This window comes from Ambystoma mexicanum, chromosome 9, assembly GCF_040938575.1.
Source record: "Ambystoma mexicanum isolate Mex_15411 chromosome 9, UKY_AmexF1_1, whole genome shotgun sequence".
Classification (NCBI taxonomy): Eukaryota; Metazoa; Chordata; class Amphibia; order Caudata; family Ambystomatidae; genus Ambystoma; species Ambystoma mexicanum.
The window spans coordinates 1,482,237,315-1,482,263,539 of NC_090931.1; the positions used below are offsets into that span (position 1 = coordinate 1,482,237,315).

Genomic DNA, 26,225 nt, shown 5'->3' on the forward strand with positions numbered 1-26,225 from the left:
CGCACAAGGCTGAGAAACCAGCCCTACACCTGAGGCCGATGGCGCAGCTGTAGGGGTAGCGTGCAAAATGGCCGCCGCGGTCGTGGCGGGATCGGCGCCATTTTGTCATCAGATGAGGGGAACTGCGGCACGTGAGGAAGTGAGGCAGGGGTCCCCGTCGATGGATCAGGGGTCTTAACTTTAGCCTTAACATAAGGAACCTCGGCAGAGCCGGTACTACGAGGCCTGGAATGTTTCTGCGACATACCAACCGCCAAATTAGCCTTCTTTGGAAGGACCTTGGCGCTGCCGGTAAAAGAAGAATTTCCCTTCTTTGCCCCCTCAACAGATCTGGTGTCCCCACAAGAGTAAGAACGGTGAGAAACAACCTTCACCGATAAGGCCTTGCCAGACCCTCAGAAATGTTGGTAGCTTTAGCCTCTGTACGAGGGACCTCGGACCCAGGTCCGGTAACAGCCTTACACGCGCGGGCCTCGAACATCCGTTCGGTAGCACCAAGCCCCACCAAGGCCTCGGGGGGACCCCGGCATAAGAGCCAGTCGTCCAAATACAGATACTCATGGATACAGATACTCATGGATACCCTGGAGATGAAGTTAGGCGGCAATCACCAACATCATCTTCGTGAAGACACGCGGCGCCGAGCTGAGGCCAAAAGGAAGCACTCAAAACTGGAAGTGCTCCTCTCCCAAAGAGAAGCGGAGAGATCTCCTTTGTGGGTTCCAAATCAGGATATGCATGTATGCGTCCTGAAGATGAACAAGGCTGAGCCAATCGCCCATCTGCAAGGAGGAGCGTATCTGGGTGGGCGTGATCATCTTGAATTTATCTTGGGGTAGGAAAAGATTGAACTGGGAAAGGTCTAGGATGGTGCGCAGGCCAGCCTGGTTGGGTTTGGGCACCGTAAACAGCCGGTAGTAGAAGCCCTCCCTTCGCTCCCCAAGGGGAACAGGTTCCACAGCTCTGAGGTGCAGACGTTTCTGAACCTCGGCCTTGAGGCAGGGTGAGCCCGACAGCTGAAAAGGAGGGTTGAGGGGTGGGGTAGGGAGTAAAGGTAAGCGGAAGTCCGCTCGAGCAACTGACAAGACCCATCTGTCTTCTGTGATGGCCTGCCACGCCTCCCAATGGGACGCAATGCGTCCTCCCACTGGGGTCTCGTGCGAGCGCGGAAATCCCTCATTTGGCAGGCTTATCGGTGGCAGTGCCACTTGAACCTGATGAGGAGGCTGATGAGCGGGAGAGAAAATGCTTATCTGTTGTCTACGGCGGTTATTCCCCACAGGAGTATCCATCCTGCGAGATTTGCGGTCGAGGAAGCCCCTAAAACCAGAGGAAGGTTGACCTTGCGACAACAACGGCCTTTTAGACTTGAAGGGAGCTTTAACCAGAACAGACAATGATTTAGCCGTCTGAGTGCTATCTTTGGTTTTAGTGAGCTCTACATCAGTAGAAGAGTGAAAAAGCTCCTTACCATCAAATGGAAGGTCCAGAACCTTGTCTTACACCTCCTTTGAGAACTTAGTGGCATGCAGCCACGCTTGCCGTGAGGTATCAACCCCAAGCATCAGACCCCGAGCCGAGGTGTCTACGTGATGAGCCGCAGCCTCCAGGAGATCCTGGGCCAAGACCCTGGCATCGGAAAGGCCTCCTCTGAAATCCTCCAACTTCTCGACCGGAATGTGCTCCTCAAACTCCGACAGCCATCTCCACATCCGCATGTTAGCTCCCGCCAAAATCAATTCTGCATTGGCCTGCCTGAGCTGTAAGGCCGAATTGGCAAAGATTTTCCTCCTTAGGGAGTCCAGGAGCTTGTCCTCCTTTCCCAAGACCTGAGTAGCCGTCGCGGAGGAGGATGCTGCAGGCCTGGATTGCAACCTAGCCGCAGCCACCACTGTGGAGGAGGGAGGCGGACAAGACGCCAAGGCCACTTCTTCCGAAGAATGCAGCCTGTACCTCGCGTCAATCTTTATTGACAAAAAGTCCAGAGTGTGGCTTTTCCCAAACTCTTCAGACCTCGGCCAGAACGTCCTTCTGCAAGAACAGGCCGGTACGCTCCAAAGGGGACAAGGTGAACACCCCAGAAAGCACGCCCTCCTGGAGCATGTGCCTCGGGCACCGTAAAATCCAAGAAACTCATCATGTCCAGCACCCGGTCATGGAAAGCTCTGATAGAGCCGGGGAGGTCCTCGTTGTCCTGATCTCCTTGAGGGTCATCTGACAGGTCAGGATCCTGCTGAGCCATGTCAGGCACTGCCTTGTCCACTGGGGACAATGGTGGCACAGGCGGAAGCGCAGGGGGGGGGGCACCTCGGGCAAGGGAGGCGCCGGCGGGACCACCGTCGGAATGGGTGGAGCAGGAGGAGCGGGTTGACATATATTTGCTTGAAAAGCCCTTTGAAATATTCCCTCATGGGGTCGGTGCGCATAAGCGCTTGAAATTTACCGAAAAAGGCGTCCTCAGGAGATTGTTTCGGAACCTGAGGAGGCCTCTCATGAGGTGGACAAATCCAGGGACGTAACGGAGAAGGGTGTCACACCGGCCCCTCCACCAACGAATCCACATAAATCAAGGGAGCCGCCCCACGGGCAACGAAACACTGTGCGGAAGAGGCATCCGGGCGTTCCAATCATAAACCGGCTGGTAAGGATGCGCACAAGGGACCTTAGGTTCACCCGAAGGACCAAACCCTACACCAGGGGCCGATGGCGTAGTTGTAGGGGTAGTACCTAAAATGGCCGCCATGGTTGTGGCGGGAACGGCCACCATTTTGTCCTCATCTGAGGGGAACTGCGGCACGTGAGGAAGTGAGGCAGGGCTCCCCGTCGATGGGTCAGAGGTCTTAATTTTAGCCTTAACGTAAGGAACCTTGGCAGAGCCGGTACTATGAGGCCTGGAATGTTTCTGCGACATACCAACAGCCAACTGAGCCTTCGAAGGAAGGGCCTCGGCACTGCCAGTAAAAGAAGAAACTTTCTTCTTTGCCCCCTCAACAGATCTGGTGTCACCACAAGAGCGGGAACGGTGTGCTTTCACCGACAGGGCCTTGCCCGGCCCCTCAGAACTGTTGGTATCCTTAGCCACTGTACGAGGGACCTCGGACCTAGGCCCGGTAGAAGCCTTATTGGCACAGGCCTCGAACATGCGTTCGGTAACCTCAAGCCAGCCAAGACCTCAGGGCGCACCCCAGTTTTGTTTTTGAGGAAGCCGAAAGAGCGGCCTCAGAGCAAGCTCCGGTACCCCACGACTCAGTAGAACTGGGTCCACAAGAGGGGCCTCGGAGCGTACTCCGGTGGACACAGGCCCCTTACGGAGACCCTCAGAGAAAACTCTGGTAGAATTATTAGGCCCGACAGCACCTCAGGGCGAACCCCGGTAACAGAGCGATCAACGCCCCTCCTGGCTCGAGAGGAACCCGGAAATATATCCCCCGGCCGGGGTGCTCTGAAAAGTAAAGAACTTACCGGGCGTTTTTTCTTCTCGTCGAACGCCTGAAAATGCAAAGGAGTAGTCCGTCCGAACACCTCCTCCCACCGCTCCAACCGACGTTGAAGTGCCCGGACCGAAAGGGAGTCACAGTAAAAACAGGAGTCCCAACGGTGTTCCGGACCCAAACACTCTAAACAAAGAGGATGGGGATACGCCCTCGTGAAGCAACAGTGACACGATGAACAGTCTGGAAAATCTAGTTTAAAAGACATAGGCCCTCATTACGACCCTGGCGGAAATCGAAAAACGATGGCGGAAATGCAATACCGCCATCGAATACCGCTCGGTGCGATTATGACCTGTCACCGTAAAGTACGATGCCATTAGCGACACCGTAGTGAACGCCAACGCTAACTGCACCAAGTACGCGCACGCGCGCACTGCGAAACCGTAATTACCACCATGGCGCAACGGTACGGGAATTCTGACCCTAGCGGACATGTACCTAACGCCATCAAGCATGGCGGAAAGTACCATTCCGCCATGGTGAGAAGTACGGCATCGCAAACCAACCGTAAAAGGCCCTACTGAGTGCCTGTACACCACTCCCTGCCAAATTGCACAACTCCTCGTAGGTGCAATGAAGTCACACAATGCAACCAGTGAAATGTACAAGTCACCCATGCATGCCAACGAACAAATGAATGTAGGGGCTCCAAGTGCCTTGTGAGTGGCCATCCATATTAGCCATGGCACCATTGCCGTACTGATGCAGCACAGGCATGTGAAGCTTCAAGTACAGCAACATGAACTGAAAACTGAGACAAACAAAAACAGGCCCCCCATCGCTTGACACCAGTGTAAGGCAACATACAAAGCAGTATCCTGAGTGAGACTGCACCAGCCCTGTACTCCTGCCAGTAAACAAACCAACCATCAGCATAAGCATGTACCACACAAGTTGGCAGAGTGACTGAGCAGCCAGGCACATCTCAAGAGGGGCCAATGGGAACAGCAGGGCACAGATGGCACGAATACAGAAGCTATTCCAATGGACATGACCTCAGTCTCCCTCCAAGAAACGCACGCAAACACAGGCACCTGTGACCAGCCATATTCTGAAAATCACATCATCCCACCAATCCACCTGGCTGACCGGCATCTGTTACACAAAAGCTAATCCCCCTCCCATGAGCATGACATCATCAAAACAGACATAATTGCATCCCCTATCCCTGACCTCACTGGCCTTCGTAGGCAAACGCGCCCAGTACAGTACCACGCAACTATACTCAGAAGGCCGAACCCAAAGCAGATCTCCTCACAATACATCGCTCCACAAATAGGAATATGCTACATTACTTGCAAAGAATAACGCTACACGGTCAATAGCATAATCAAAATTTAATGCACAACAAAATCACCCGGGCCATACAGCTATTAGGTCATGAACTCCAAATCATATCTCATAATTGTGGGCTGCATCCGCAATAAATGACCAGCTTCTTCTTGTGTGACGCCGTGTTCCTCCATGGTACACAGGGGCTACATTCACGTTCAAAAAGGCAACATGGAAGCGCCTAGAACCGCAGGGCCGTCCCATTAGGTAGGCACTAGTCCAGCTGAAAGCTCGAAATGTTGCTCCTAGCCACTAGTACTGCGTAAGGGCATGTGGGCCATTGGCGATCGTCCCATAAGATCGTAATGGTGCTCCACTGATTAACACGAAGCAGCAGGTGTCGGGAGTAAAAGCCATCTGCAGGAGTGGCATACAGATGGCAGCGGCAAAAGGGGAGGAGATACCTGTCACCCAAATGAAACGAAAAAGAATAGTATGGGCATCTGAACTCCATTTGAATTACTCACTTCAAAGATCACACTAAATCCACAGCCATATGCATGCTAGCCCACTCAAAAGGATTATTCGCACCCAAAAATCACTTGCGAATCATAACTATATAAATCGAGGTGAAAACACTATTACAAGTGTGCATGCGTCTGTTAAAACAGAATCCATTAGATGGGATTAGTAACGTGCATAGACACAAGTGTTTGAAGGCGCGTCGAGACAGGGAGGGTTCAACAAGGGCAGATAGACGATGGTCCCACTATGGCAGCCCTGCATCACATGGCGCAGAGGAAGTTGATAGATTCCAAAAAGCCATGTACATGGCAGACTCTCTATTAAATCATCTGTCCATGCATCCATACATCATTCCCTCATCCCGGTATAAAAACGCCTGATTATTTACTCACATAACATTTGAAATTTCCATTGAGTCTGTGCTTAATGCAGTCTGCAAAATCCACGGTGCTCCAGGCCGGAATTCTAGTGTTGTGAAGTAACATGTATTTGGGAACGTCCTGCCTTATCCTCCACTACGCTATTGCGCATCCCATACTATTCATATCAATCATTGCATTCTCGGCATGGCCCCTGTCCCAAGGACATTAAACAATAGAACTTTCTATCTGCAGTCCGACCTGTGGGCGTCTCCTCGCCGCTAGCTGGAAACCGAAAGCGATGTCCTTCGAATTCCTCATTTGCAACATCACGTCGAAAAGGCATCTGTGACCGCTTGAAATCACAAATCCATCCATTTAGTGCGGCAGTGTGTGAAAATGGCAACTGGCTTCACTCACAAATGGGACGCCCCGCCCGTCGGTGAACCGCGGTACAGCGCTGCATGAGGGTCCACCGTTAATCGAGTACTACATTCCACTGACCCTTCACAAGTTTGTTCCCGACTGCAAAGATAGTATGTGAAACAATGGGACCATAGCAGAATTAACATATGAAGCAATATCTCACTGCCATCGGGATGAAATACATGATTGTAATAGCAAGATGCCATGCGTCGATTTGCAGCGTTGTGTGCGGGACGTGCTCGCCCAAAGGGGATTGCAGCTTGCACAGGTGGAATGAATCACCACAGGTGGAGGCTATACAGCTTGAAAACACATAAATTGCACACCCAACCCCCTCCCACAACCACACCCACTCCAAAATGCTACCGGCAGGACTAGCGATGTTGGCCCTGGGGGACCTGATAGCACTGCAAGTACTCCAACTTCAAGAAGAAGACAAACACCAACTACTACAACAACCGGCCGCACAGAGGAGACGCAGGAGGAGGAGTAGGGCAAGGCAGGGCCAGCAAGGCCCACCAGCACAGCCACTGCCACCACGCAGGCAGCCCGCAATCCCACGCCTCCGAGCACATCCGTTCAACCTCACTGATGAGCAGATCCACACCCTCTACCGTTTGGACCGGGACACCATAACCGCCATTGTGGACATGACACACGCTGACCTTGTGAGCATGATAGATAGCCCAACCGCCATCCCACCCCTACTGAAGGTGGTGTCTGTACTCCACTTCCTGGCCACAGGCACCTACCAGCACACAGTCGGACAGTTGCATGGCATTCCACAGCCACTGTTGTCACGGACACGATTGCAAGTGCTCGATGCCCTCCTGAAGCACGCAGACGACTACATCTCACTACCACGCTCGGAGCAGGAAATTACGAACACAAAAGTGGGATTCCATGCACTTGCCGGCATACCGGGTTGCATTGGTGCCATCGACTGCACCCATGTGGAATTGGTAGTCCCACATGCCATGGAGGCCCAGTACCGCAACCGAAAACAATATCATTCTCTTAATGTACAAATGGTGTGTGACTCAAACAGGATCATTACACATTGTTGTGCCCGATTTCCTGGATCAACCCATGATTCCATGGTCTTACGGAACTCTACAATACCACGCTACATGGAGCGACATGCAGGGAACAGATCCTGGCTACTCGGTGAGTCTCATTTCATGCATGATAATGTGGGGTATGTGATGCGGCAATGACCTGGCAGGAAGGGGGGGGTGCTTACGTAGCAATGTCATTCCTCAAACATCCTTTATTGTCCACATACAGGTGATGCCGGGTATCCACTGAAGAGATGGCTCCTTACACCACTCCGGAACCCACAGAACCAGCATGAGGAGGACTACAACCATGCCCACTCACGTACCCGTGTAGTCATAGAACAGGCATTCGGCCTACTGAAGGGTCGTTTCCGCTGCCTCAGCAGGTCTGGCGGGGCACTCCTATACCGCCATGAGAAGGTTGCAAAGATGGTCATGGCATGTGTCATGCTACACAACATGTGCATACGTAGAAATGTGCCCATGCCCCCTGACGCAGAACTGCAAGCACCTGAATATGGTCATGATGTGGGTGGGGATGTGGCAGCACCTCAAGGAGTCCGCGAGGCACAGGAGGGCCGTGACATTCGTCAGATTATCATAGATTCATGCTTCTAGCACTCACGCCTGGTGGCTGATACATGGACACGGGACTTGTGGCACTGTGTGTGTCTGGAACATGCACAATATGGACTGTACGCCTATAATGGCCTCGTACACAAAGATCAATGTCCACACATCTCATTGGATGATTGTGAAATGTTTATAGCATATGTGAAATTGTGTTACACACCCCATCGACCCGCCACCCAAGTAAGCCCAACACACCCCCTCCACCCTCCTACCTCCACCCCGAACACCAGTGTCCAAGGATGCTCATTGTCAGTGGGCAGACGCTATTGCAAGCCCCCTCTCTGGGTATCAGGGGCACCCCTGCCTGTGGAGCGCAGGTTCCTCCCAGATCTACGTTGGGGGCTGCCCTGGACGGAACTTGCAACGGATGATGTCTCTGCCTGCTCACGTCCATGCATGTCCCTAAGGGTTTGTGAGAGCTCAGTGAGCACACGGCGCACAGCGGCAAGTTCAGCACATACGTCTTTGGACGTAGCATGCAGTTCCCCCCTCAGGCTCTCGGTGCTTCTCTCCATTTGTACTCTCAGGCTCTCGGTGCTTCTCTCCATTTGTACTCTCAGGCTCTCGGTGTTTCTCTCCATTTGTACTCTCAGGCTCTCGGTGCTTCTCTCCATTTCTGCCCTTAGTGTCTCTGTACATGTTTCTATGGCTGCCTTGGTACCCCCACATTCATCAGCATGGTCCTTGAGGAGCGTGGCCAGTTGCTGCTGTTGCACGATCACCTGGTCGAGGGACTGTTGCCTCTGCTGGGCCATGGCCATTTGCGGTGGTGTCACAGAGGGGCTGATCACCTCATGTTGCCTTGACACAGGGCTTGTGGGGGATGGCCAGTCGTTGTCTTGTGAGTGCCCCTGCGTGGTATCCTCATGGTGTACGGGATGAAACAAATAGGGGGATTGAGACAGGTTATGGATGGATCGTACATCGACATCACCGTTTTCTGTGTCGGAGCATGCTGCCATTAATGCAATGTCACCTATGGTGCTGCTGCCACCAGAAGCAGTGCCTTCTGTGGCATCCATTGGGGGGGGCCTGTGGTGGTGGTGGTGTTGTGGCCATGCTGGCTGCTGGGGTGCCTGTTGAAGTCCCCTCCTGTGTGCTGCCACTTGATTTGTGCTGCTGCCGTGTCTTGATCCGTGCAGCTGAGGTGGAGGGTCTTTGGCCGTTGGTCTTGGCCCTCTTTGCAGGTGTGCTGGTAGGGGTGTCCTGGAGCTCGTCGTTGGAATCGGACCCTGTGGTGGAGTAAAGGAGGGCGAGCGTTATTTATGGGTCTGTGGAAATTGGAATGGCAATGTATCACATGCATTGGGGTGGTACCTGAGGGTGATTTGGGTCAGGGCCTTGGAGGTGGTTTCATTTTTGTGTGGATTGAGGGTGCAGTTGTATTGCAGCCTGCAGTTAGGGGGTGCCTGTTGCACGTGTAGAGGGTGTTTTTAGGAATTTTAATTATTTATTTATTTAATTTGACTTTTAATGTGCGCTATCAGGCCAATGTAAGTGGACGTTCTCCTGGACATGTGTTTCTGTTGTGGACACATGGTACTTCACATGATTAGACATTGTGGTTTTAGCATGGTTTTATTTGGGACACCTACCTGATTCTTCGGATGTCTGCACTCCTTTCTCCATCCCTCCGACTCCCTCTATGGTCTCCATTCCAATGGTGGAGGCACAGATTTCTTCCCAGGGGGTCAACTTGATGGGTGATTCCGATCCTCCCCCGGTAGCTGTGGCAATGTTACGGTTGGCGGATAGTATGCTCCGTACGCGTATCCGCAAGTCGTCCCATCGCTTTCTGCATTGCTGTGGGTTGCGGGGTGCGGTCCCCACCGCACTTACCCGCTGTGCCACCAGGGCCCATATGGCCTTCTTGTTCGCAAGTGCCGTCCTGGTCATTTGCGTCGAGAAGACGACGGCAGCATTCTCCTGGAGGGTCTCTGTGAGCACCGTGAGTTCCTCACGTGAGAAGTGGACCTGCCGCTTGCGGTCGCACGCTTTTTTCGCTACTTTTCCCATTGTTTTGGTTTCACTAGGGTGGATGACGGGTTGGGATGTCTCTCAGGGTAGTATTTTTAATGGTTGTGTGTAAATTCTGCTTTTATAGGTGTACGGCGTGCTGTTTCCCGTTCCGGGACCATGTTTTTGCTTCCGTTTCCGTATATTTACGGTCACCGTATTTTCCGATTGCCGCTCATTACGGTGACCGCTATGTCCGGTGGCGGAATTGCACCTAGGTCGCCGTACGACGGCGGTGAGGGGCGTTTTGGGGACATTTCCGCCATCGCGGACTTTGCACTTCCGGCAAGGCGTAGTGCTCGTGCCCGATGGGTCAGAATTACCCGCACTTTACTCCGTCGTGCAATGGCGGAAACGCTATTTACGCTATGGCGGTCAGGTCAGTTGCTTTCCGCCAGGGTCGTAATGAGGGCCATAGTAAACGAACGCTAGTGCGAGCCAGAGAGGGAAAAAGGGAAGAAAGTCTTCCGAGGACGCAAGTGCGTCCGGCCCCGATCGTGCGGAGAAAAGAACTGATGGGCGATGCGCTGGGCAGAGCCAAGGTGGGCGGGGTTACGGCTGCATGCCGGGCCCTGCGCACGAAAGAGAGGAGGGACACATTTTTGAAAAAAATTTGGATGCTTTTTACAAAGTGCTCCGGTCCCGTCCCACAGGACGGAGAGATGTCCATAAGTATGGAGGAAAGGGGACGGGACGTAGGAGTAACATAGAACTTAAACACTCGAGCAACATCCAGCGGATGCAAGGGCCTCTCTGCCCGTGATGAAGGTTTCGGGAAGAAAACAGACAACACCAAGGGCTTGTTGAGGTGAAATTCCGACAGAACCTTCAGCATGAAAGAGGGGTGTGTACGCAGTACCACCTTCGATTTGTGGAAAGTCTGATACGGTTGCTTGCAGGATAGGGCCTGGATCTCACCCACACGTCTGGCAGAGGTGATGGCGACAAGGAAAGCCATTTTCCACGAGAGAAACCTGAGTGGGGCTTGATGCTTAGGTTCAAAAGGCGCTCCCATGCGCCTTGTCAGGACCACGTTGAGTTCTCATGCCGGGGCAGGAGCCTTCACTGGAGGGAAAGATTGGAAAAGCCCCTTGAGGAACTCCTTGACGAGTCTGTAGGACCACAGCAAGGATCTTCCCGGGGATCTGGTGTAGCGTGAGATGGCCGCCATGGGTACCTTGATGGATGCATGAACCAGTCCAGCTTTTGCCAAGGACAGCAAGTATGGAGGCATCTGTGGAGCCGTGACCCTCAGAGGGGTAATGTTCTGCGACTGGTGCACCATGTAGCAAAAAACTTTCCCCTTATGGGTGTAGCACTTTAGAGTCGACGACGGTGTGGTTTTGGCGAGGACTTCCCTGCAGTGCGCTGGCAACTCATAACCTCCAAACTCTAAGGCTGCAGGATACATGCCCTCAGGTTCAGCAATCCTGGGTGTGATGAAGGATTGCGCCTCTGAGCAGATCCGGAAGTACCAGTAACTTGACTGGAGGCAACACTGACAGGCTGAGTAGGTCCGGATACCAAATCTGCCTTGGCTACTCCGGGGCGATGAGTATCATCTTGCATTAACACTGTCTGAGTTTGTTGTTGGCACGTAGCAGAAGAGGAAACGGGGGGAAAAGCATACAGAAACAGACCTTCGCCCGGGAAGGAGAAAGTGTCCCCCAAGTTCCTCGGTTGGAGGAATCTGCTGGCAAATTTCTGCCATTTGGAGTTCACTGCTGTGGCAAAACGATCGATCAGAGGTTTGCCCCATTCGACGGATAGGCAGTCCACCTAGTCCTGATGAAGTTCCAACTTGTGGCAGGAGCGCAGTTCCCTGCTGCGTGAGTCTGCAATAGTGTTATTGATGCCTGCCAGGTGGAGAGGGATGAGGAACATCCCCTGTCTGATGACCCAGTGCCACAATTCCTGAGCTTCCTTGGAGAGCACTGGGGATCGAGTGCCCCTTGCTTCCTGATGTAGAACATGGTGGTGGTGTTGTCCATGAAGATCCTCACCCCCCTACCCTTCAGAGACGACAGGAAAGACTTGAGGGCCCAGAACACTGCCTGTAGCATCAGGATGATGATGTGCAGATCCTTCTCCTCTGGAAGCCACAGACCTCTGATGTGCAGACGTCCGGTGTGAGCCCCCCAAACTTTCAGAGAGGCATCCGTGGTGACCGTCTCCTGGTATGTCAAGGTTTCAAATCCCGTCCCCTGGATGATGTGGGAGCGCACCCCCACCACTCTATCACCCGCCGGAACTCCTAGTGGAAAGGGATCTTGTCCGCAAAACTCCCAGACACTTGTAACCAACGTGCATGCAAGAATTCCTGTAGTGGTTGGATCTGCAACCTGCAGAGATAGACGAAGTAGATGCAGGACGACATCATGCCCAGCAATGGCGTTAAGCAGGACTTTTGATAGTTTATGGAGAATCCCAGCTCCGTCAGCAGTCCAACGGTCTCCTTCGTGTGCTCGTCGGCCAGTTCCCGAGAGCGGGCGCATATCAACCAATCGTCCAGGTATGGGTATACGTGTATGCCCTGCAGACACTGATGGGCCGCCACCAGGGCCAGACATTTTGTAAAGACTCTTGGGGCCGATTTCAAGCCGAATGGTAGGGCCTTGAACTCATAGTGTTGGCCTTGCACCATGAACCGTAGGAACTTTCGATGTTTCCCGTGGATGAGGACATGTACTTTAGGTCCAGCGACGTCAAGAAATCCCCCTTTTCTCCAGTTGGCCAGCATGTTCTGCAACGTGACCATCCTGAATTTTTGGGACTTCAGGTACTTCAGGACTTCGGGTACTTGTTCAGATGGCACAGATCCAGAATGGGTCCAGTCCCCTGTCTTCTTTCTTACCAGAAAGTATCTGGAATAGACTCGGGAGCCCCGAAGCCATTGGGGAATAAGCTCTATCCCCCCTTTCCGTAACATGGCTCACACTTCGTCCAGGAGCTGAGGGATGTGAAGCTCCTGACAGGGAACCGGTGGAATATGTGGGCCCCTGCGTTGGAACTCGAAGGTGTGTCCCTGGGCAAGAGCGTCCAGCACCCATCTGTCGGTGGTGATCTTCTTTCAGTCACTGATGAACCTCGTCAACCGGCCTCCCGCTGGGGTGCATGAGTGGGGGCCTGCTTGGGTGACGGCGCCCAGGCAACGGGGATTCTGACCTCCGCTACTGTAAGCCTGGGAGAGACCCCTGTAGGCTTCCTGCATGGAGGATCGGGGAGGTTGCCTGTATGATGTGGAGAATCCCTTGAATGATCTGCTCGATTTTCCCCTGGAGGAGCGCAAGGACGACGAGCGATGCTGCTTAAGAGTGCCAAAGGAATGTGCCGTCTCCATATCCATCTTTATGGCATGAAGAGATTCATCGACCACCTTCCTGAACAGATTTTTGCTGTCCAAGGGCATGTCCAGCATCTTCGCATGAACGTCCGGATTAAAGTTTTTGGCCTTCAACCATCCCTGCTGACGAAGGCAGACTCCGTTTTCCATTTGCCGTAAACCTTTGTTGGCGATGTCCACTGCCACCGTAATGGCATGGTCCGATGCCACCTCCCCTTCCTGAAAGAGGCAGAGAGCTTCTATTTGGTTGTCGTCAGGGAGGAATTCTAGGATTGGGCCCAGCTTGTACCAAAGCTCCTGGTCATATCGGACAAAGATAGGCAGGGCATGAGCCGACTTGATCGTGGATGCCGCTGTGTAAATTACTCTCTTCCCCATGGTGTCCATCTTCTTCCCCTTGTTTTCCGTGGGAACTGATGATGATGAAGCCAGGTTAGCCAAACGTTTCCTTGCTGCGGCCAACACTAATAAGTCTGGCGATGGTTGTGACCTCAAGCACTTGGGCTCAGAGTATGGCACCCTGTATTTCTTCTCCAACCTGTCTCGTTTGGTTGGAGCCGTGCATGGGTTCTTCATGAGGGCTAGGCCTTCCTCTCAAATGCCATCCAAAAAGGGTACCGCCATGATAGTCTTCCTCTTGGACTCTCGTCGCTGATACAAGAATCCCTGTTTGTTGGTTTCCTCGAGCACCAGCTGGAACAGCCCAGAGGCCCTGTAGATCATTGAGTTGAATGATACAGTGTTATATGGCTTGAGTGATGGCTAGAAGCCTATGTCCAGGCTGTATGGACAGTTATTTGATAGGCCCAACCCCCGAAGTACAACATTAAAGGCGAGATGGGAAGAAGACATGGGAGAAACTATTACTGAGCAAGAATGGGAGAGGGTACTAATGCAGCCGAAAGAAGTGTCCAGGAACGCCAGGTTCCGGATGATTCAGTTGAATGTCCTATGTCGAACATACATGACCCCGCTCAGGGTGGCAGGTTTCACCAAGCATACTCGGTCAGCATGCCCTTGGTGTGACAAGGAATAAGCGGGCTTGCTGCACATGTTCTGGGGAAGCTGGAAAGTTTTTGGGTCAACATAGAGCGGGCTTGCAAAAAAGCTGGAGTAAACATGTATGACTGGTCCCCGAAAGGAGTGCCTCTTAGGCACATACCCCAGGTTGAGTAAACTTAAACACACTGTGAAGATCATGATACTGGCGAAAAGTGCAATTGCAATGGCATGGAAAGCGACTGGGGGCCCGCAATATGTACTTTGGAGCAGGGAACTAGAGCGCTGGGCTGCAGCGGAGACTGCGGCTTGGAGCGTAGGAGTTACTGGGACTGAGGGAGAGGGAGAGGTCAGTGTCACATTCGAAGCATGGAAAGCATTAATAAGATATAAGTTTCTTCCATCTGACGACAAGCCCCCCTGAAACTGTAAGAACAATGTGTTTCATGTTTAGCATTTCAGATTAGCAAATAATGAAAAGACTTCCTTGAACTAACATCCCTATGGAGGGTATTGTTGGCCTCGAACCACACCCCTGCATGAATAAGACTAACTATGAGCCTACTCTGGCGCACAAAGACAGTGAATGTTTGTTGTTTTTTATTTGTTGTTAGTTAACAGAATCACAGGGAATGACACTGCACTGTATACTCTGTGGATTATTGCTGGATGTTTATTTTATAAATGGCAATAAAAATATATATTTTTTTAAATCGAGTGGAATGATCCCACCTCGTATGGTGGAGAGACTCTATGAAGGGTGTCCAGGTGAAGTGATTAAGTTTCTGCCGGGAAGAAGTCCTCATCTTCGTCGGTTTCCGTAGCCGTCACAGTACCAGTGTCCATGTGCGTATCTGGATCCGCTGGTGGAGTCGGGCCCGTGGTGGAGGAGGCTGATGTGGAGGTGTCGGATGGTGCCTTCTCTTCTTACGCAGAGGCTGATCAGGAGCCTGCAGCACCACAGGTGTCGGTGCTGGGGGCAATCTCTGCTGGATCTCTGTCACCAGGGTGTGGAGAGTTGACAGGTTGTCCAAGGATATGTCCCTCGGCTGTGGAGGGAACGATGGAGGGCTAGGCCCTGTGCTGCCGTCGGCCTCGTTGACCGTATGGACGGACTCTTGGTTGTCGTCATCCGTGGATGAGATTTCCATTGGTTGAACGCAAACCTAGGGGGGGCTTTCTTGGAGCCTCCGCGCCCCCCCCTTTTTCATCCCTGAGGGTTTTGTGCCTGTATCTGGACCGGTGTCTCCCCCCCCCAGGGGTGCTTGCAGCCTTCTCTGCTGCCTCGGCGACCGTGTTGTTCCTTGGGGGCAGGGATACACTCTGCGCTCTAGGAGCCACCCTTGTCGGATCGTCACCTACCACTGACTTGGTCGACACAGTAGACGTCGACTAAGTGGTCGACGAGGACTTTGTCTGCACAAGTTGAGCCTGCTTGGGGATGCGTGGCCTTCTTCTCTTCCTACATCCTAGGCTTTTCTGATTCCTCCCATAACTTTGTGGACGACTTCCTCTTTGAGGAGGAGCTCGATGGCAGGCTGGCTATCGAGGAGGACGGCGATGGTGATCACGGCCTATCCAACCTGGCACTCGCAAAAGCAGCGAACTTTGTGGAATCAGACTTGCGGTTCTTGGCCTTATCTTGGACCCCCACGTATGGGGCGACCTCAAACGACTTTGACCTCTTCCCAGATGGAGTCTGCACTTCGGACCGGCCAGTCCTGGGCGAGGCATGACCCTGCTCGGAGCACAGGGCAGCGGCCTTGCTCAAAGTGAGCCAATGCCGCCAGCCTGCTATGCCTGTCTTTCTTTGTCTTCTTTGAGAAGCCCAGTCATATATTGCACACATCCTCATTGTGGTCCAGGTGCAGGCAGTAAAGACATTGTAGATGTTTGACCTCCACAAAGACGTTCCGTAGCATTTGGTGCTGGGCCTGAAGAGGGTCCTTCCCTCCTTTTCCTCTTCTGTCATGGTCAGAGGGCACCCAAGATGGCCTTACAGAAACTTCAATGAATCTTCACCCTTGTGGGGTGCAAAATGTCACTGACAACCGATACCCGTTGCCGGCCGATGAGGAAAAAGCACACGGGCGTGGGTGGAAAATAAAAATAACATTTTTCTGCGAGAAAATGTGGAAAAACATACAAATAGCTCAGAGAGCAACTGGAGGACTCCCAACACTGAAGCGTGCAGTACAAATCTGAAGATGGCTGCCAGAGGCGGGGCTTAGGGAGAGGACTGTCATTGAATGGGGGCAGTATGACCCAGAGAGCAGTGATTGGTTTAGAGGAGAAGAACAAGTTACTTCTTACCTTGTAACGTTCTTTCGACGGGATGTTCCTCCGACGTATTCCTTATCTTTGATAATACGTTTCCAGCTTGCTGGCCTCGGAATTTTTTTTTGTAGAGGGCGCTGCGCATCGACGTCCGCCGAGTCGATGTACCTCGACGGCCACTGTATCGGCGCCAACATCATCATGCCCATAAATAGCCACGCACTGCGTCCGTTGCTCAGTTCCGTTTGGTAGCATAAAAAAAGTCATGCCTGAATTGGTTATTGACCTTGAAGGAGCGTAAGCTGCAACCACAAGGGAAGGATCACTGGTTGGGAGGGGCGATAAGGAATACGTCGGAGGAACATCCCGTCGAAAGAACGTTACAAGGTAAGAAGTAACTTGTTCTTCGAAGAGATTTTGTCCTCCGACGTATTCCTTATCTTTGATAGACTCCCATAGCAGTGGCATGTAATTGGAGGTGGGAGTGAGAATGTTATGTATCCCTTTAGGGATGGACCGAATGTAATACGGCCTTGCCAAATCTGGTCTCTTGAGTAGTGGAGGAATCCAGATTGTAGAATTTTGTGAAATGTATGTGCGGACGACCATGTGGCAGCCGCACATATGTCTCGGACCGGTACCCCACTTTGGAGAGCCGAAGAGGCTGCGATACCTCTGGTTGAATGAGCCCTGAGATTTTGGGGTGGCTCTTTCCCTGCCAGTTTGTAACATTACAGAATGGCCAAAATAATCCACCTGGAGATGGTTTGTTTTGTTATGGGTAGTCCCAACTTGTGACCCGAGTATCCTACAAACAGTTGGTCTGCTTGCCTGATCCTAGCCTTTCCGCTGATGTAAAAGCTGAGAGCTTGCCTTGGGTCCAGCCTATGTAGCCTTTCCTCCTCTTTCCCCGGATAGGGAGGAGGGTAGAACGAAGGTAAGGTAATTTTCTGAGTAATATGAAATTCAGAAACCACCTTTGGGAGGAAATTAGGCTTCACCTGTAGGACAACTTTGTCCTTGTGAAAGATTGTATGTGGGGGTTTACAGGAGAGAGCTTGTAGCTCGCTCACCCTCCTAGCAGATGTTAGTGCTACCAATAGGACAGTTTTAAGCGTGAGAAATCTCAGCGCACAAGAGTGAAGTGGTTCAAATGGAGTGCCATTAGGAAGTTTAAGACTAAATTTAAGTCCCATAAGGAAACCTGGAATTGTTTTGGAGGGTAAACATTAGTTAATCCTTGAGAAATTGTACCACTAGAGGAAGTTTGAAATACGATGATTCCTCCGCAGTGCGCTTGAAGATAGAAAGCGCTGCGAGATAGCCTTTTACAGTGCCAACTTGAAGGCCTGAGTTTGCCAAGTAGAGCAGAAACGATAACACCGTTGGTGTACCACATGAAAAAGGGTCGATATTCTCTTCCCTCCACCAGCTGCAAAATTTGTTCCAACGGCAGCGGTATAAAGACTTTGTTGCTGGCCTTCTGGCCGAAAGCAACACCTCCATGACGTCATCAGGGAGATCGCAATCCTTGTACCTCACCCTTTCAGAAGCCAAGCGTGAAGGTTGAGGGTTCTGATGTCTGGATGGAGAACCTGACCTCCCTTCTGCGAGAGAAGATTCTCTTTGAGTGGAAGACGGATTGGAGGACAGATGGACATATCTAGAAGGTCCGGGTACCACGTTCTCCTGGCCCAATCCGGGGCAATTAGGATCATGGTTTTCCGGAATCTTCTCAACCTCCTGATCATTTGAGGAATAACAGGGACTGGTGGGAACGCGTAAAGGAGTGGAAACTCCCAGTCCACTACGAACGCGTCTCCTAGAGCTCCTCTCGGGGGAAATTCCCTTGAACAGAACAGATCGCACTTCCTGTTGGTGCTTGTGGCAAACAGATCCACCTGAGGGGTTCCCCAAAGGGCGAAGATCTCTTGAAGGACTTCCTGAGCTAGCTCCCACTCGTGGGAGACTGTGCTCTGCCTGCTCAGAGCGTCCGCTGTCAAGTTCTTCTCTCCGGCTAGGTGGACTGCCGATAGAGAGATTCCTTCTTGGATTGCCCAAACCAGAGCTGCATCGCTTCTCTGCACAGTGGCAGTGATCCTACGCCTCCTCTTTTGTTGAGGTAGTGCATGGCCACCGTGTTGTCCATCATTATCAGGACATTCCTCCCCTTTACTGATGGCAGGAAAGCTTTCAGCGCTAGTCTGATCGCTCTCAGCTCCAATAGATTGATGTGTAGTCTGGACTCCGATGGAGACCAACGACCGCTGATGGTCAAGTCGTTGGCATGGGCTCCCCACCCCATGAGTGAGGCGTCTGTGACTACTGTTATCTCCGGCCATGGTTGCCAAAACAGTTCTCCTTTCAAGACGTTCTCTGGGTAGGCCCACCATTGAAGGTCGCAGGCTACCTTGTCCGGAATCCGGAGGAGATCTGTCATTCTCCCTGAGAATTGTGACCACTGACTTCTCAGTGCCCACTGAAGAGATCTCATTCTCAGGCGAGCCTCTGGCACAAGGAAGATGCAGGATGCCATGAGGCCCAGCAACCTCAAAAATTCGAAGGCTGGGAGACATTGGGCATTATGAAACTGTAGAATATCTTGAGCCTTCACCTCTGGTGGCGAGGCTTTTCCCAGGGAAGTGTCCAGGACCGCTCCAATGAACTGGAGTCTCTGTGATGGTATCATCTGTGACTTCTTTAAATTGAGGGAAAAGCTCAGTCTGTGAAGGAAGTGGCAGACATAATCTAGCTGGGCCTGGGCCTGTTCCGAAGATACAGCCCTGATTAGCCAATCGTCCAGGTAGGGGTAGACATGGATCCTTTCCCTCCTTAGACTCGCCGCCACTACCGACATCAGCTTGGTGAAGACCCTTGGGGCGGAGGTCAGCCCAAATGGCAGAACTCGAAATTGATAATGAGAGTCGCCAACTGCGAACCTCAGGTATTTCCTGTGTTTGAGATGGATTGGCACATGGAAATAACATCCTGAAGGTCCAGAGATACCAGCCAGTCCTGGAGCTGGAGGTCCTGAAGGATCTGAGAGAGAGTTACCATCTTGAACTTGTCCCTCCTGAGGAACTTGTTCAATTCTCGTAAGTCCAGGATGGGTCTCAGTCCTCCGTCCTTCTTTGGTATGAGAAAGTAGGGGGGAGTACCAGCCCTTGTTCCTGTCCGCTACAGGTACCGGTTCTATGGCACCTTTCTCTAGCAGGTCTATAATTTCCTGCAAGAGGAGCGGATCTGGAACTTTTAGAGAGCTGTTCCCAAGTGGATGACTCTGAGGAATGTGTAGAAAGGGTAGGCAGTAACCCTGGGCAACTGTCTCCAATGCCCAAGCATCTGATGTTATAGCCTGCCATTCCGTCAGATGGTGAGTTAACCTGCCCCCTACAAGTGTATTGTGTGGGAAGGCCTCAGAGTGGTTTGGGGGCGGCTGATGCAGATGCCGAGGGTAAAGAGGTACCTGCTGCTGCGGCCTTAGTACTTTTGACCCATCCACCTCGGGTGGATCTCCTTTGGCCTCTTTGAGCCGGCTGTCCTCTGCCTTTCCCGAATGACGAATAATAGCGAAAGGACTTTCCTCTCCCAGAGGTTCCTGAGGGGCGAAAAGGAGTTTGGCGGATAGCAGCTCCTAAAGATTTTGCTGCTCCTTTAGAAGTCTGCAACTTTTCCAGACTGTCATCAGCCTTTTTCCCAAATAGTGAAGAGCCGTCAAAGGGCATATTCAAAGGTCTGGCCTGTATATCTGGAGCAAAGCCAGTCGCAACCACGCATGCCTGCGGATTGTTGTACTTGCCGCCATGGCCCTGCTGATACTGTCAGTGGAATCGATGCCAGTTTGAAGTGATTCGCACATGGCATCTTTGCCATCTTTAATAATGTTAAGGAAGGCTTCCTTTTCCTCTCCTTCGGGTATGCAGTCAGCCGCTGATGAAGCACACTCCCATAGTGTGTGACTGAACCTGGCGAGCGTACAGGTGGCGTTGATGGACTTCAACGCCATACTACAAGCAGAGAAGACTTTCTTTGCCATAGAATCGTACCTCTTGTCATCTCTATCCTGTGGGACAGTAGGGTAAGCGGTCCTACTGCTAGATGAAGTTGCCGCTTGAACCACCAGGCTCTCTGGAGTCGGGTGTTTTGATAAATATTCAGGGTCAGCAGCCGCTACCCTATACTTGGCTGAATCTTTTATTGACCGCAGGGATAACTTCAGGAGTTTCCCAATTAGATGTAATTTTCCTTTGTAAGGCTGCATGGAAGGGGACCACAGCGTCCTCCTGTGGACCTTTGTCTAATATGTCTGTTAGGTCATCCTGTTGAAAAACAGGTGAAGGCGCAGACCAACCCATAAATTCAATAATTCTTGCCATAAGGGTTCTATAGGGTGTTTCGGCATGTTCCCCTGGGTCTGGTTTAACAAATTCCACTTCTGGGGAAGTGTCCAGCCCACTTGCCTCATGTAGTGACTCCTGTAGGTCCTTCAGCCTTCTTTCCTCAGAGGTGAAATCCTCTGAAATAGGCAGTGTGGTCCTCTGTAACCCAAATGTTTCCTGGTCAGAATCTTCCCCCTCTTCATAAATTAAAGATAGTCCAGGGTACTCTGACCTCTGAAATGGTGTAAAACCCATCTCTAAGGCAGAAGGAGCCAAACTCGTCATTATTGGGCGAGAAAACGTCGATGTCGTCGACGCCGATGTGACAGGCTTCGAAGGCGCCGAAAAAACTGGAAGGGATCTCGAAGAACTCGAGAGGATTGGGATCCTACTCGAGGACACTGATGACGGTCTCGGCGTCGTGCCGGAGGCCCTTGGAATCACCGTTGGCTGTGGAGTGGCCTTGGTCTTCTCTTTCATCGGCGTCAATGTCGGCGTCGACGATGGCGTCGAGTCGATCGATGCGTCGAGGAACCCTTCGATACGGCGTCGATGGCACCGATCCGTGTGTCGAAGGAACCTTCGACGACGGCGTCGAAGATGGTGCCTTCTTACCCGATGGCTCGTGGCGCTCTCGGGTGGAATGTTTCGCCGGGTGCTGCGACTCGCGTTTTTTTGATTTTTTGGGTTTTTCACCCGGGGTATCACCCTCAGCTGTCTTCGAGGGGGTCGAGGCCGCGTTCTCGAAGACGCTTAACATTTTCTTTCTGAATTCCTCCCACTCAGTTTGAGAGCTGTGTTTAGTGGGACAGGAGACCTTTTCTGGGGACACAGAAGACGACGATGAAGGGGATCTTCGACGTCTCTTTTTTGAGTGTCTTGATCTCAACGAATGGTGGGAGCTACTTCGAGATCTAGAATGGGAATGTTTTCGACGGCGAGGAGACTAGTGCCTCGACTCAGCCGAAGAAACCTTTGAGGAGGTTTTGACTGACTTACCTCTCTCGAGCTTCCCCTTGCGCTCCTTCAAGGCTTTCGCCGTCATGGACATGCAGTCCTCACACTCCGAAGATGGTGCTTGGTTCCCAAACACCACAAGCAGATCCTGTGTGGATCCGTTATTGACATTTTTTTACCGCAGCCTCGACATTTCTTGAAGCCGGATCGCGGCGCCGTCGGTTCCGATGAAGATGCCATCGAGAACGAGAAGGTATTATTTGAGTAGATATAGTAGTTATCCTGACTGAACTGAGCAACGACGTTCCGAGGCCCCACGAAGCACGGAAAAACGGAACTGAGCAACGGACGCAGCGCGTGGCTATTTATGGGCATGATGACGTCGGCGTCGATACGGTGGCTGTCGAGGGACATCGACTCGGCGGACGTCGACGCGCAGCACCCTCTACAGAAAATATTTCCGAGGCCAGCAAGCTGGAAACGTATTATCAAAGATAAGGAATACGTCGGAGGACACAATCCATTCGAAATACAGTTTTAAAGTGAAAGTGAAACAGTTTTTTCTTTTTACCGAGGATTCACAGCCTGACGACAGGGAATATTCATAAGTATGTGAATCCATGCCAGACCCCATGCTGGAGAAAGTTAATAGATCAGGCTCCATCTGAAGTGGACAGCGTAGAGTATTCCATCTTTTTGCTGCCTGAACTAAAAATGTGTGGTTCCCTATTCTTTCTCTGCGATATTTAGGAACAACTACTAATTTGTCCAGAAACGATCTTACTGGAGAGGCGGCCTAAAGAAAGCCGCTGGAGGCTCTTGAACACAATACAAAGGCTTTCGAATTTGATACACCAATGCACTGGTAACCAGTGCAGTGTATGTAGTGCTGGGGAAATATGATTGTAGCTTTTCTTTTTCAGAAGAATTCTTGCTATCGTGTTGTGAAGATGTTGTAGTCACTGGATAGAGGATTTTGAGAGGCTCAGATAGATACTCTTGCCAAAGCCGAGCCTCTGGGAGACCAAAGCATTCATCACCATAACCTGACGTGAAAATGTTAGGTAGAGTAATATAGGTCTCAGGTTCCTTATCAAAAAGAAACAGGTGGACATCAGCTTTGAAATGTGCCTCTCCAATGAGAGTTTATTATTAAAGATGATTCCCATCTTTTTTACCTTTTGTGTAGGGCTTGTACCTGCTCCAAAGGTACCTGACCAGCTCAGAAAAGCTCAGGTGCTTGGTTTTTCGTTGATTACCAGTATCTGTCTTGTCTGGATTCATTTTTAGAAAATGTTCGCCCATCTATTGCTTAGTTAGACAAAGGGTGCTCTGGATCTTAAAAGATGTACCAGTATATGGGGAATGTTCTGTCTTTGCGCAGAGTACAATTGTCTCAACAGTCACATGCTGGACTATTAAAACTGTTGAAAGTTGCTCTCAGTCTTTTTATATTACCTCCACTAATATTACTGTTACATTGCCGGTTTCTGGGAGCTGTGTACCAATAACAGCAACGTGAGTGCCCTTTTTCTAAGTTGTCACATTTTATTTCCTGAAAGGGATTAACTATGGCACTGGACATTTCCAAAATTCTTTTGGTAGAAATATTCTGTTTGCATAGGCCACCATGTGACATAATATCTGATTGAGGTCTGAATCTTCCTCCACCCTACGACCCCTCCAGCTAACCCAGAATAGGGCAGCAAGACTCATCCTTGGCCTCAAGCCCAGGGACTGCATCTCTCCTGCCCTACACAGCCTTAACTGGCTCCTAATCTCAGCACAGATTCAATTCAAATTCCTCTGTATCATCCAGAAGGCTATCTGGGGTCAGGGACCACTCTATCTTCAGCACTTCCAGACTAAATACTCCCCTTCTAGACTCATGCGTTCCTCTGGCACCAGTTTACTTCATGTTACGCAGTTTGCTGAACAAAGAGCTGGTGGTCGATCACTTTCCTTGGCTGGCTCGCTCCTGTGGAATAGCCTTCTTCTGCCTCTGCATCTTGAGCATGACCTCCTTAAGTTCCGGAAATGCCTCAAGACCTTTCTCTTTAACTCTTCCTTCTCCTCCTCCTCCCTTCCCTGCTAATCATACAGTAGCGTGACTGATGTGAAGCGCTCTTATGTTCCCTCAAGGCCCTGACCACCCCCATCTCTCATCCCAACCGCTGTCTTTCTACTGCACTTATTTAGGCTCACCCTCCCCACGGGTGGTTGCACTTACTTTCTCTCTTCTTAAGCCCTTACCCTGAGCACTTCTCCATGAGCACCATATCACCTATCCCATACCCCCATCCCCTCTGCACTTGAACTTTCTGAACACTCATGAGGCATAGTACGGTCAACTACCCTCCCTTTTATTCTCACTATTTGTTGTACTAATAATTCAATTTTTATCATGTTGTAATTCATTGTCTACCTTCCATTGTGCCCACCCTGTTGCCCTGTGGGCGCTTTGAAACAGTTCTGCTAATTGTATAAGTGCCTAACAAGTGATCAATAAATAAATAAACAAATCAGACAGAGGTGCAGCACATGCCATGTTTTGCAAATGACACACAATCCAACTGGAAGTTTCTGTTGCGACAGCAGTAATTCTGTGCACCCTGCTACTCGGGTATATGGTTTGCATGAACTGTTTTTTCACTAAATGATTCCCTCAGAAAAGTTGTTTATCTGGTTATTTAGGAGGTTTTGGGTGAACTGCGTATAGTTTGAGATATGGTAATGTACATTTACATAGTTTTAAAAAGGATTTGAGGGTATCAGCTGCTTGGCCTTGGATATTAACTCCTCATGCTGTTGGCGATAAGTCTTGGTTGCCAGCCTGGTTCTTACATGCCCATGAAACTACTTCTTACGATCGGTCCCTTTTTGTTGGATTAGATCATTAATTCCAAGGTTGACCATTTGATTTTTTGTAGCCTTTGACTATCCATCTGGTTTGAATGATTTGACAGATCTTGGAAACCTGCTGCATTTGTAAGCTCTCTTTGGCTAGGGCCCTGAGTGATGGTGAATGCACTGTGTTATGGCATGATCCCCATTGCAATCCACTGCATTGGAGATGTAATGGCATATGTATTCAGCAAGATCATGGGCCCCGGACTTGGCATGTGGCCAGGGGTGTCAGAGAGGTAATAACGTGTAGTGAAGCATTGGCATTTGGAGTGGTGATTGCCATCCGGATTTGTGACTTGTGATTTGGAACTTGAATGTTATGTCTAAACACGTGACCACGCTGGAATCCTCCTCAGCCTACACAGCCGAAATCATCACCCTGAGCAGAAAATTCCTTTCAGCAGCCAACTGCCGAACTCTCGCTCAAGCAATCATAGGTAGCAAACTGGACTACTGCGATGCTCTATTCACAAGTACTTCTCACAAGAACCTTTCCAAGCTACAACTTCTACTAAACCAATCCTTAAGAGCAGCTCTGGGTCTAAAGCATTCAGACCACATCTCTGCTACCAGACTTGACTCCCACTGGCTACCCATCAAAATACAGATCGAGTTCAAAATCTTAGTGATCACGCACAGGTGTGTCCATTACGAAGCGCCTTGCTACCTCAACCCCTGCATCTCTGCCAAGACGTTGGCACGTCCCCTCCGCACTTCCACCAACCTTGCTCTTCAAAATGCTAGATTTAAATGCAAACGAGCAGGTGCATCGAGCTTTTGCATCACAGCACCAACCCTCTGGAACTCACTTCCCGTCCACATCAAAAATGAGACCTCCTGCTACACTTTCAGAAAACCTGTAAAAACGTAGCTGTTTGATAAATATGATTAATCTGTTCTTTTGCTAAATACATTGCAATCAGCTCTTTTGCCTGATCTGAGACTCTCTACCACCAAAACTGTGTTCACTTACCAATTCTGTACAAGTTATGTGATAACTATGGGTCTGGGTCATAGCGGGGAGGATGGCTCTGTACCAGTGTGCCAGTCACATGAACACCGATGCCCATTAGCAGGCGGTAGTGGGAAAGGAACACTGGCCAGAGTGGCGTTCCTGGGAGGACCAATCAGACGGTAAGTTCCTAAGCTCTGACGAGGTGACCAGCCCTCAAAGTATCTACCACAGAGTCTGCAAAGGTAATTATCTAAAAGGTATTGTGTGAATGTCCCCTTTCGCACCAACTGCAGGATATCTTGTGTCCCGTTCTCAATGGTGCTGACCAATGGCAGTGTATTAAAGTTCCGGCGGGCAGCACAAATTTGCTTAATTAATAACAAGATGTTCTGGGGTGGGTTGTGAATAAAATGTGGTACCACATGGGGAGGTTAGGTGATGGGAAACTATTGAACTGTTTGCTCTAATGATGCTTTCACTAATTAATGTAACTATATAGGAAGAGGAGGAGGAGATTGTTAAACAATCAAATCCCTGGAAAGCATAGAAAAAACGAATCCTCCAACTTGCAAGTGTTTCTCCTGACTTCTATTGTATATCTTGTTATGAAACTACTGTTCATAGT

General features: G+C 50.8%; 1 protein-coding gene across 3 annotated transcripts in view; it reads right to left on the reverse strand.

The window, feature by feature from the left end:
* Positions 1-26,225, reverse strand: part of OBSL1 (obscurin like cytoskeletal adaptor 1) — a 1,294,044-nt gene that overhangs the window by 613,793 nt on the left and 654,026 nt on the right. The gene's annotated exons all lie outside the window — the stretch shown is intronic.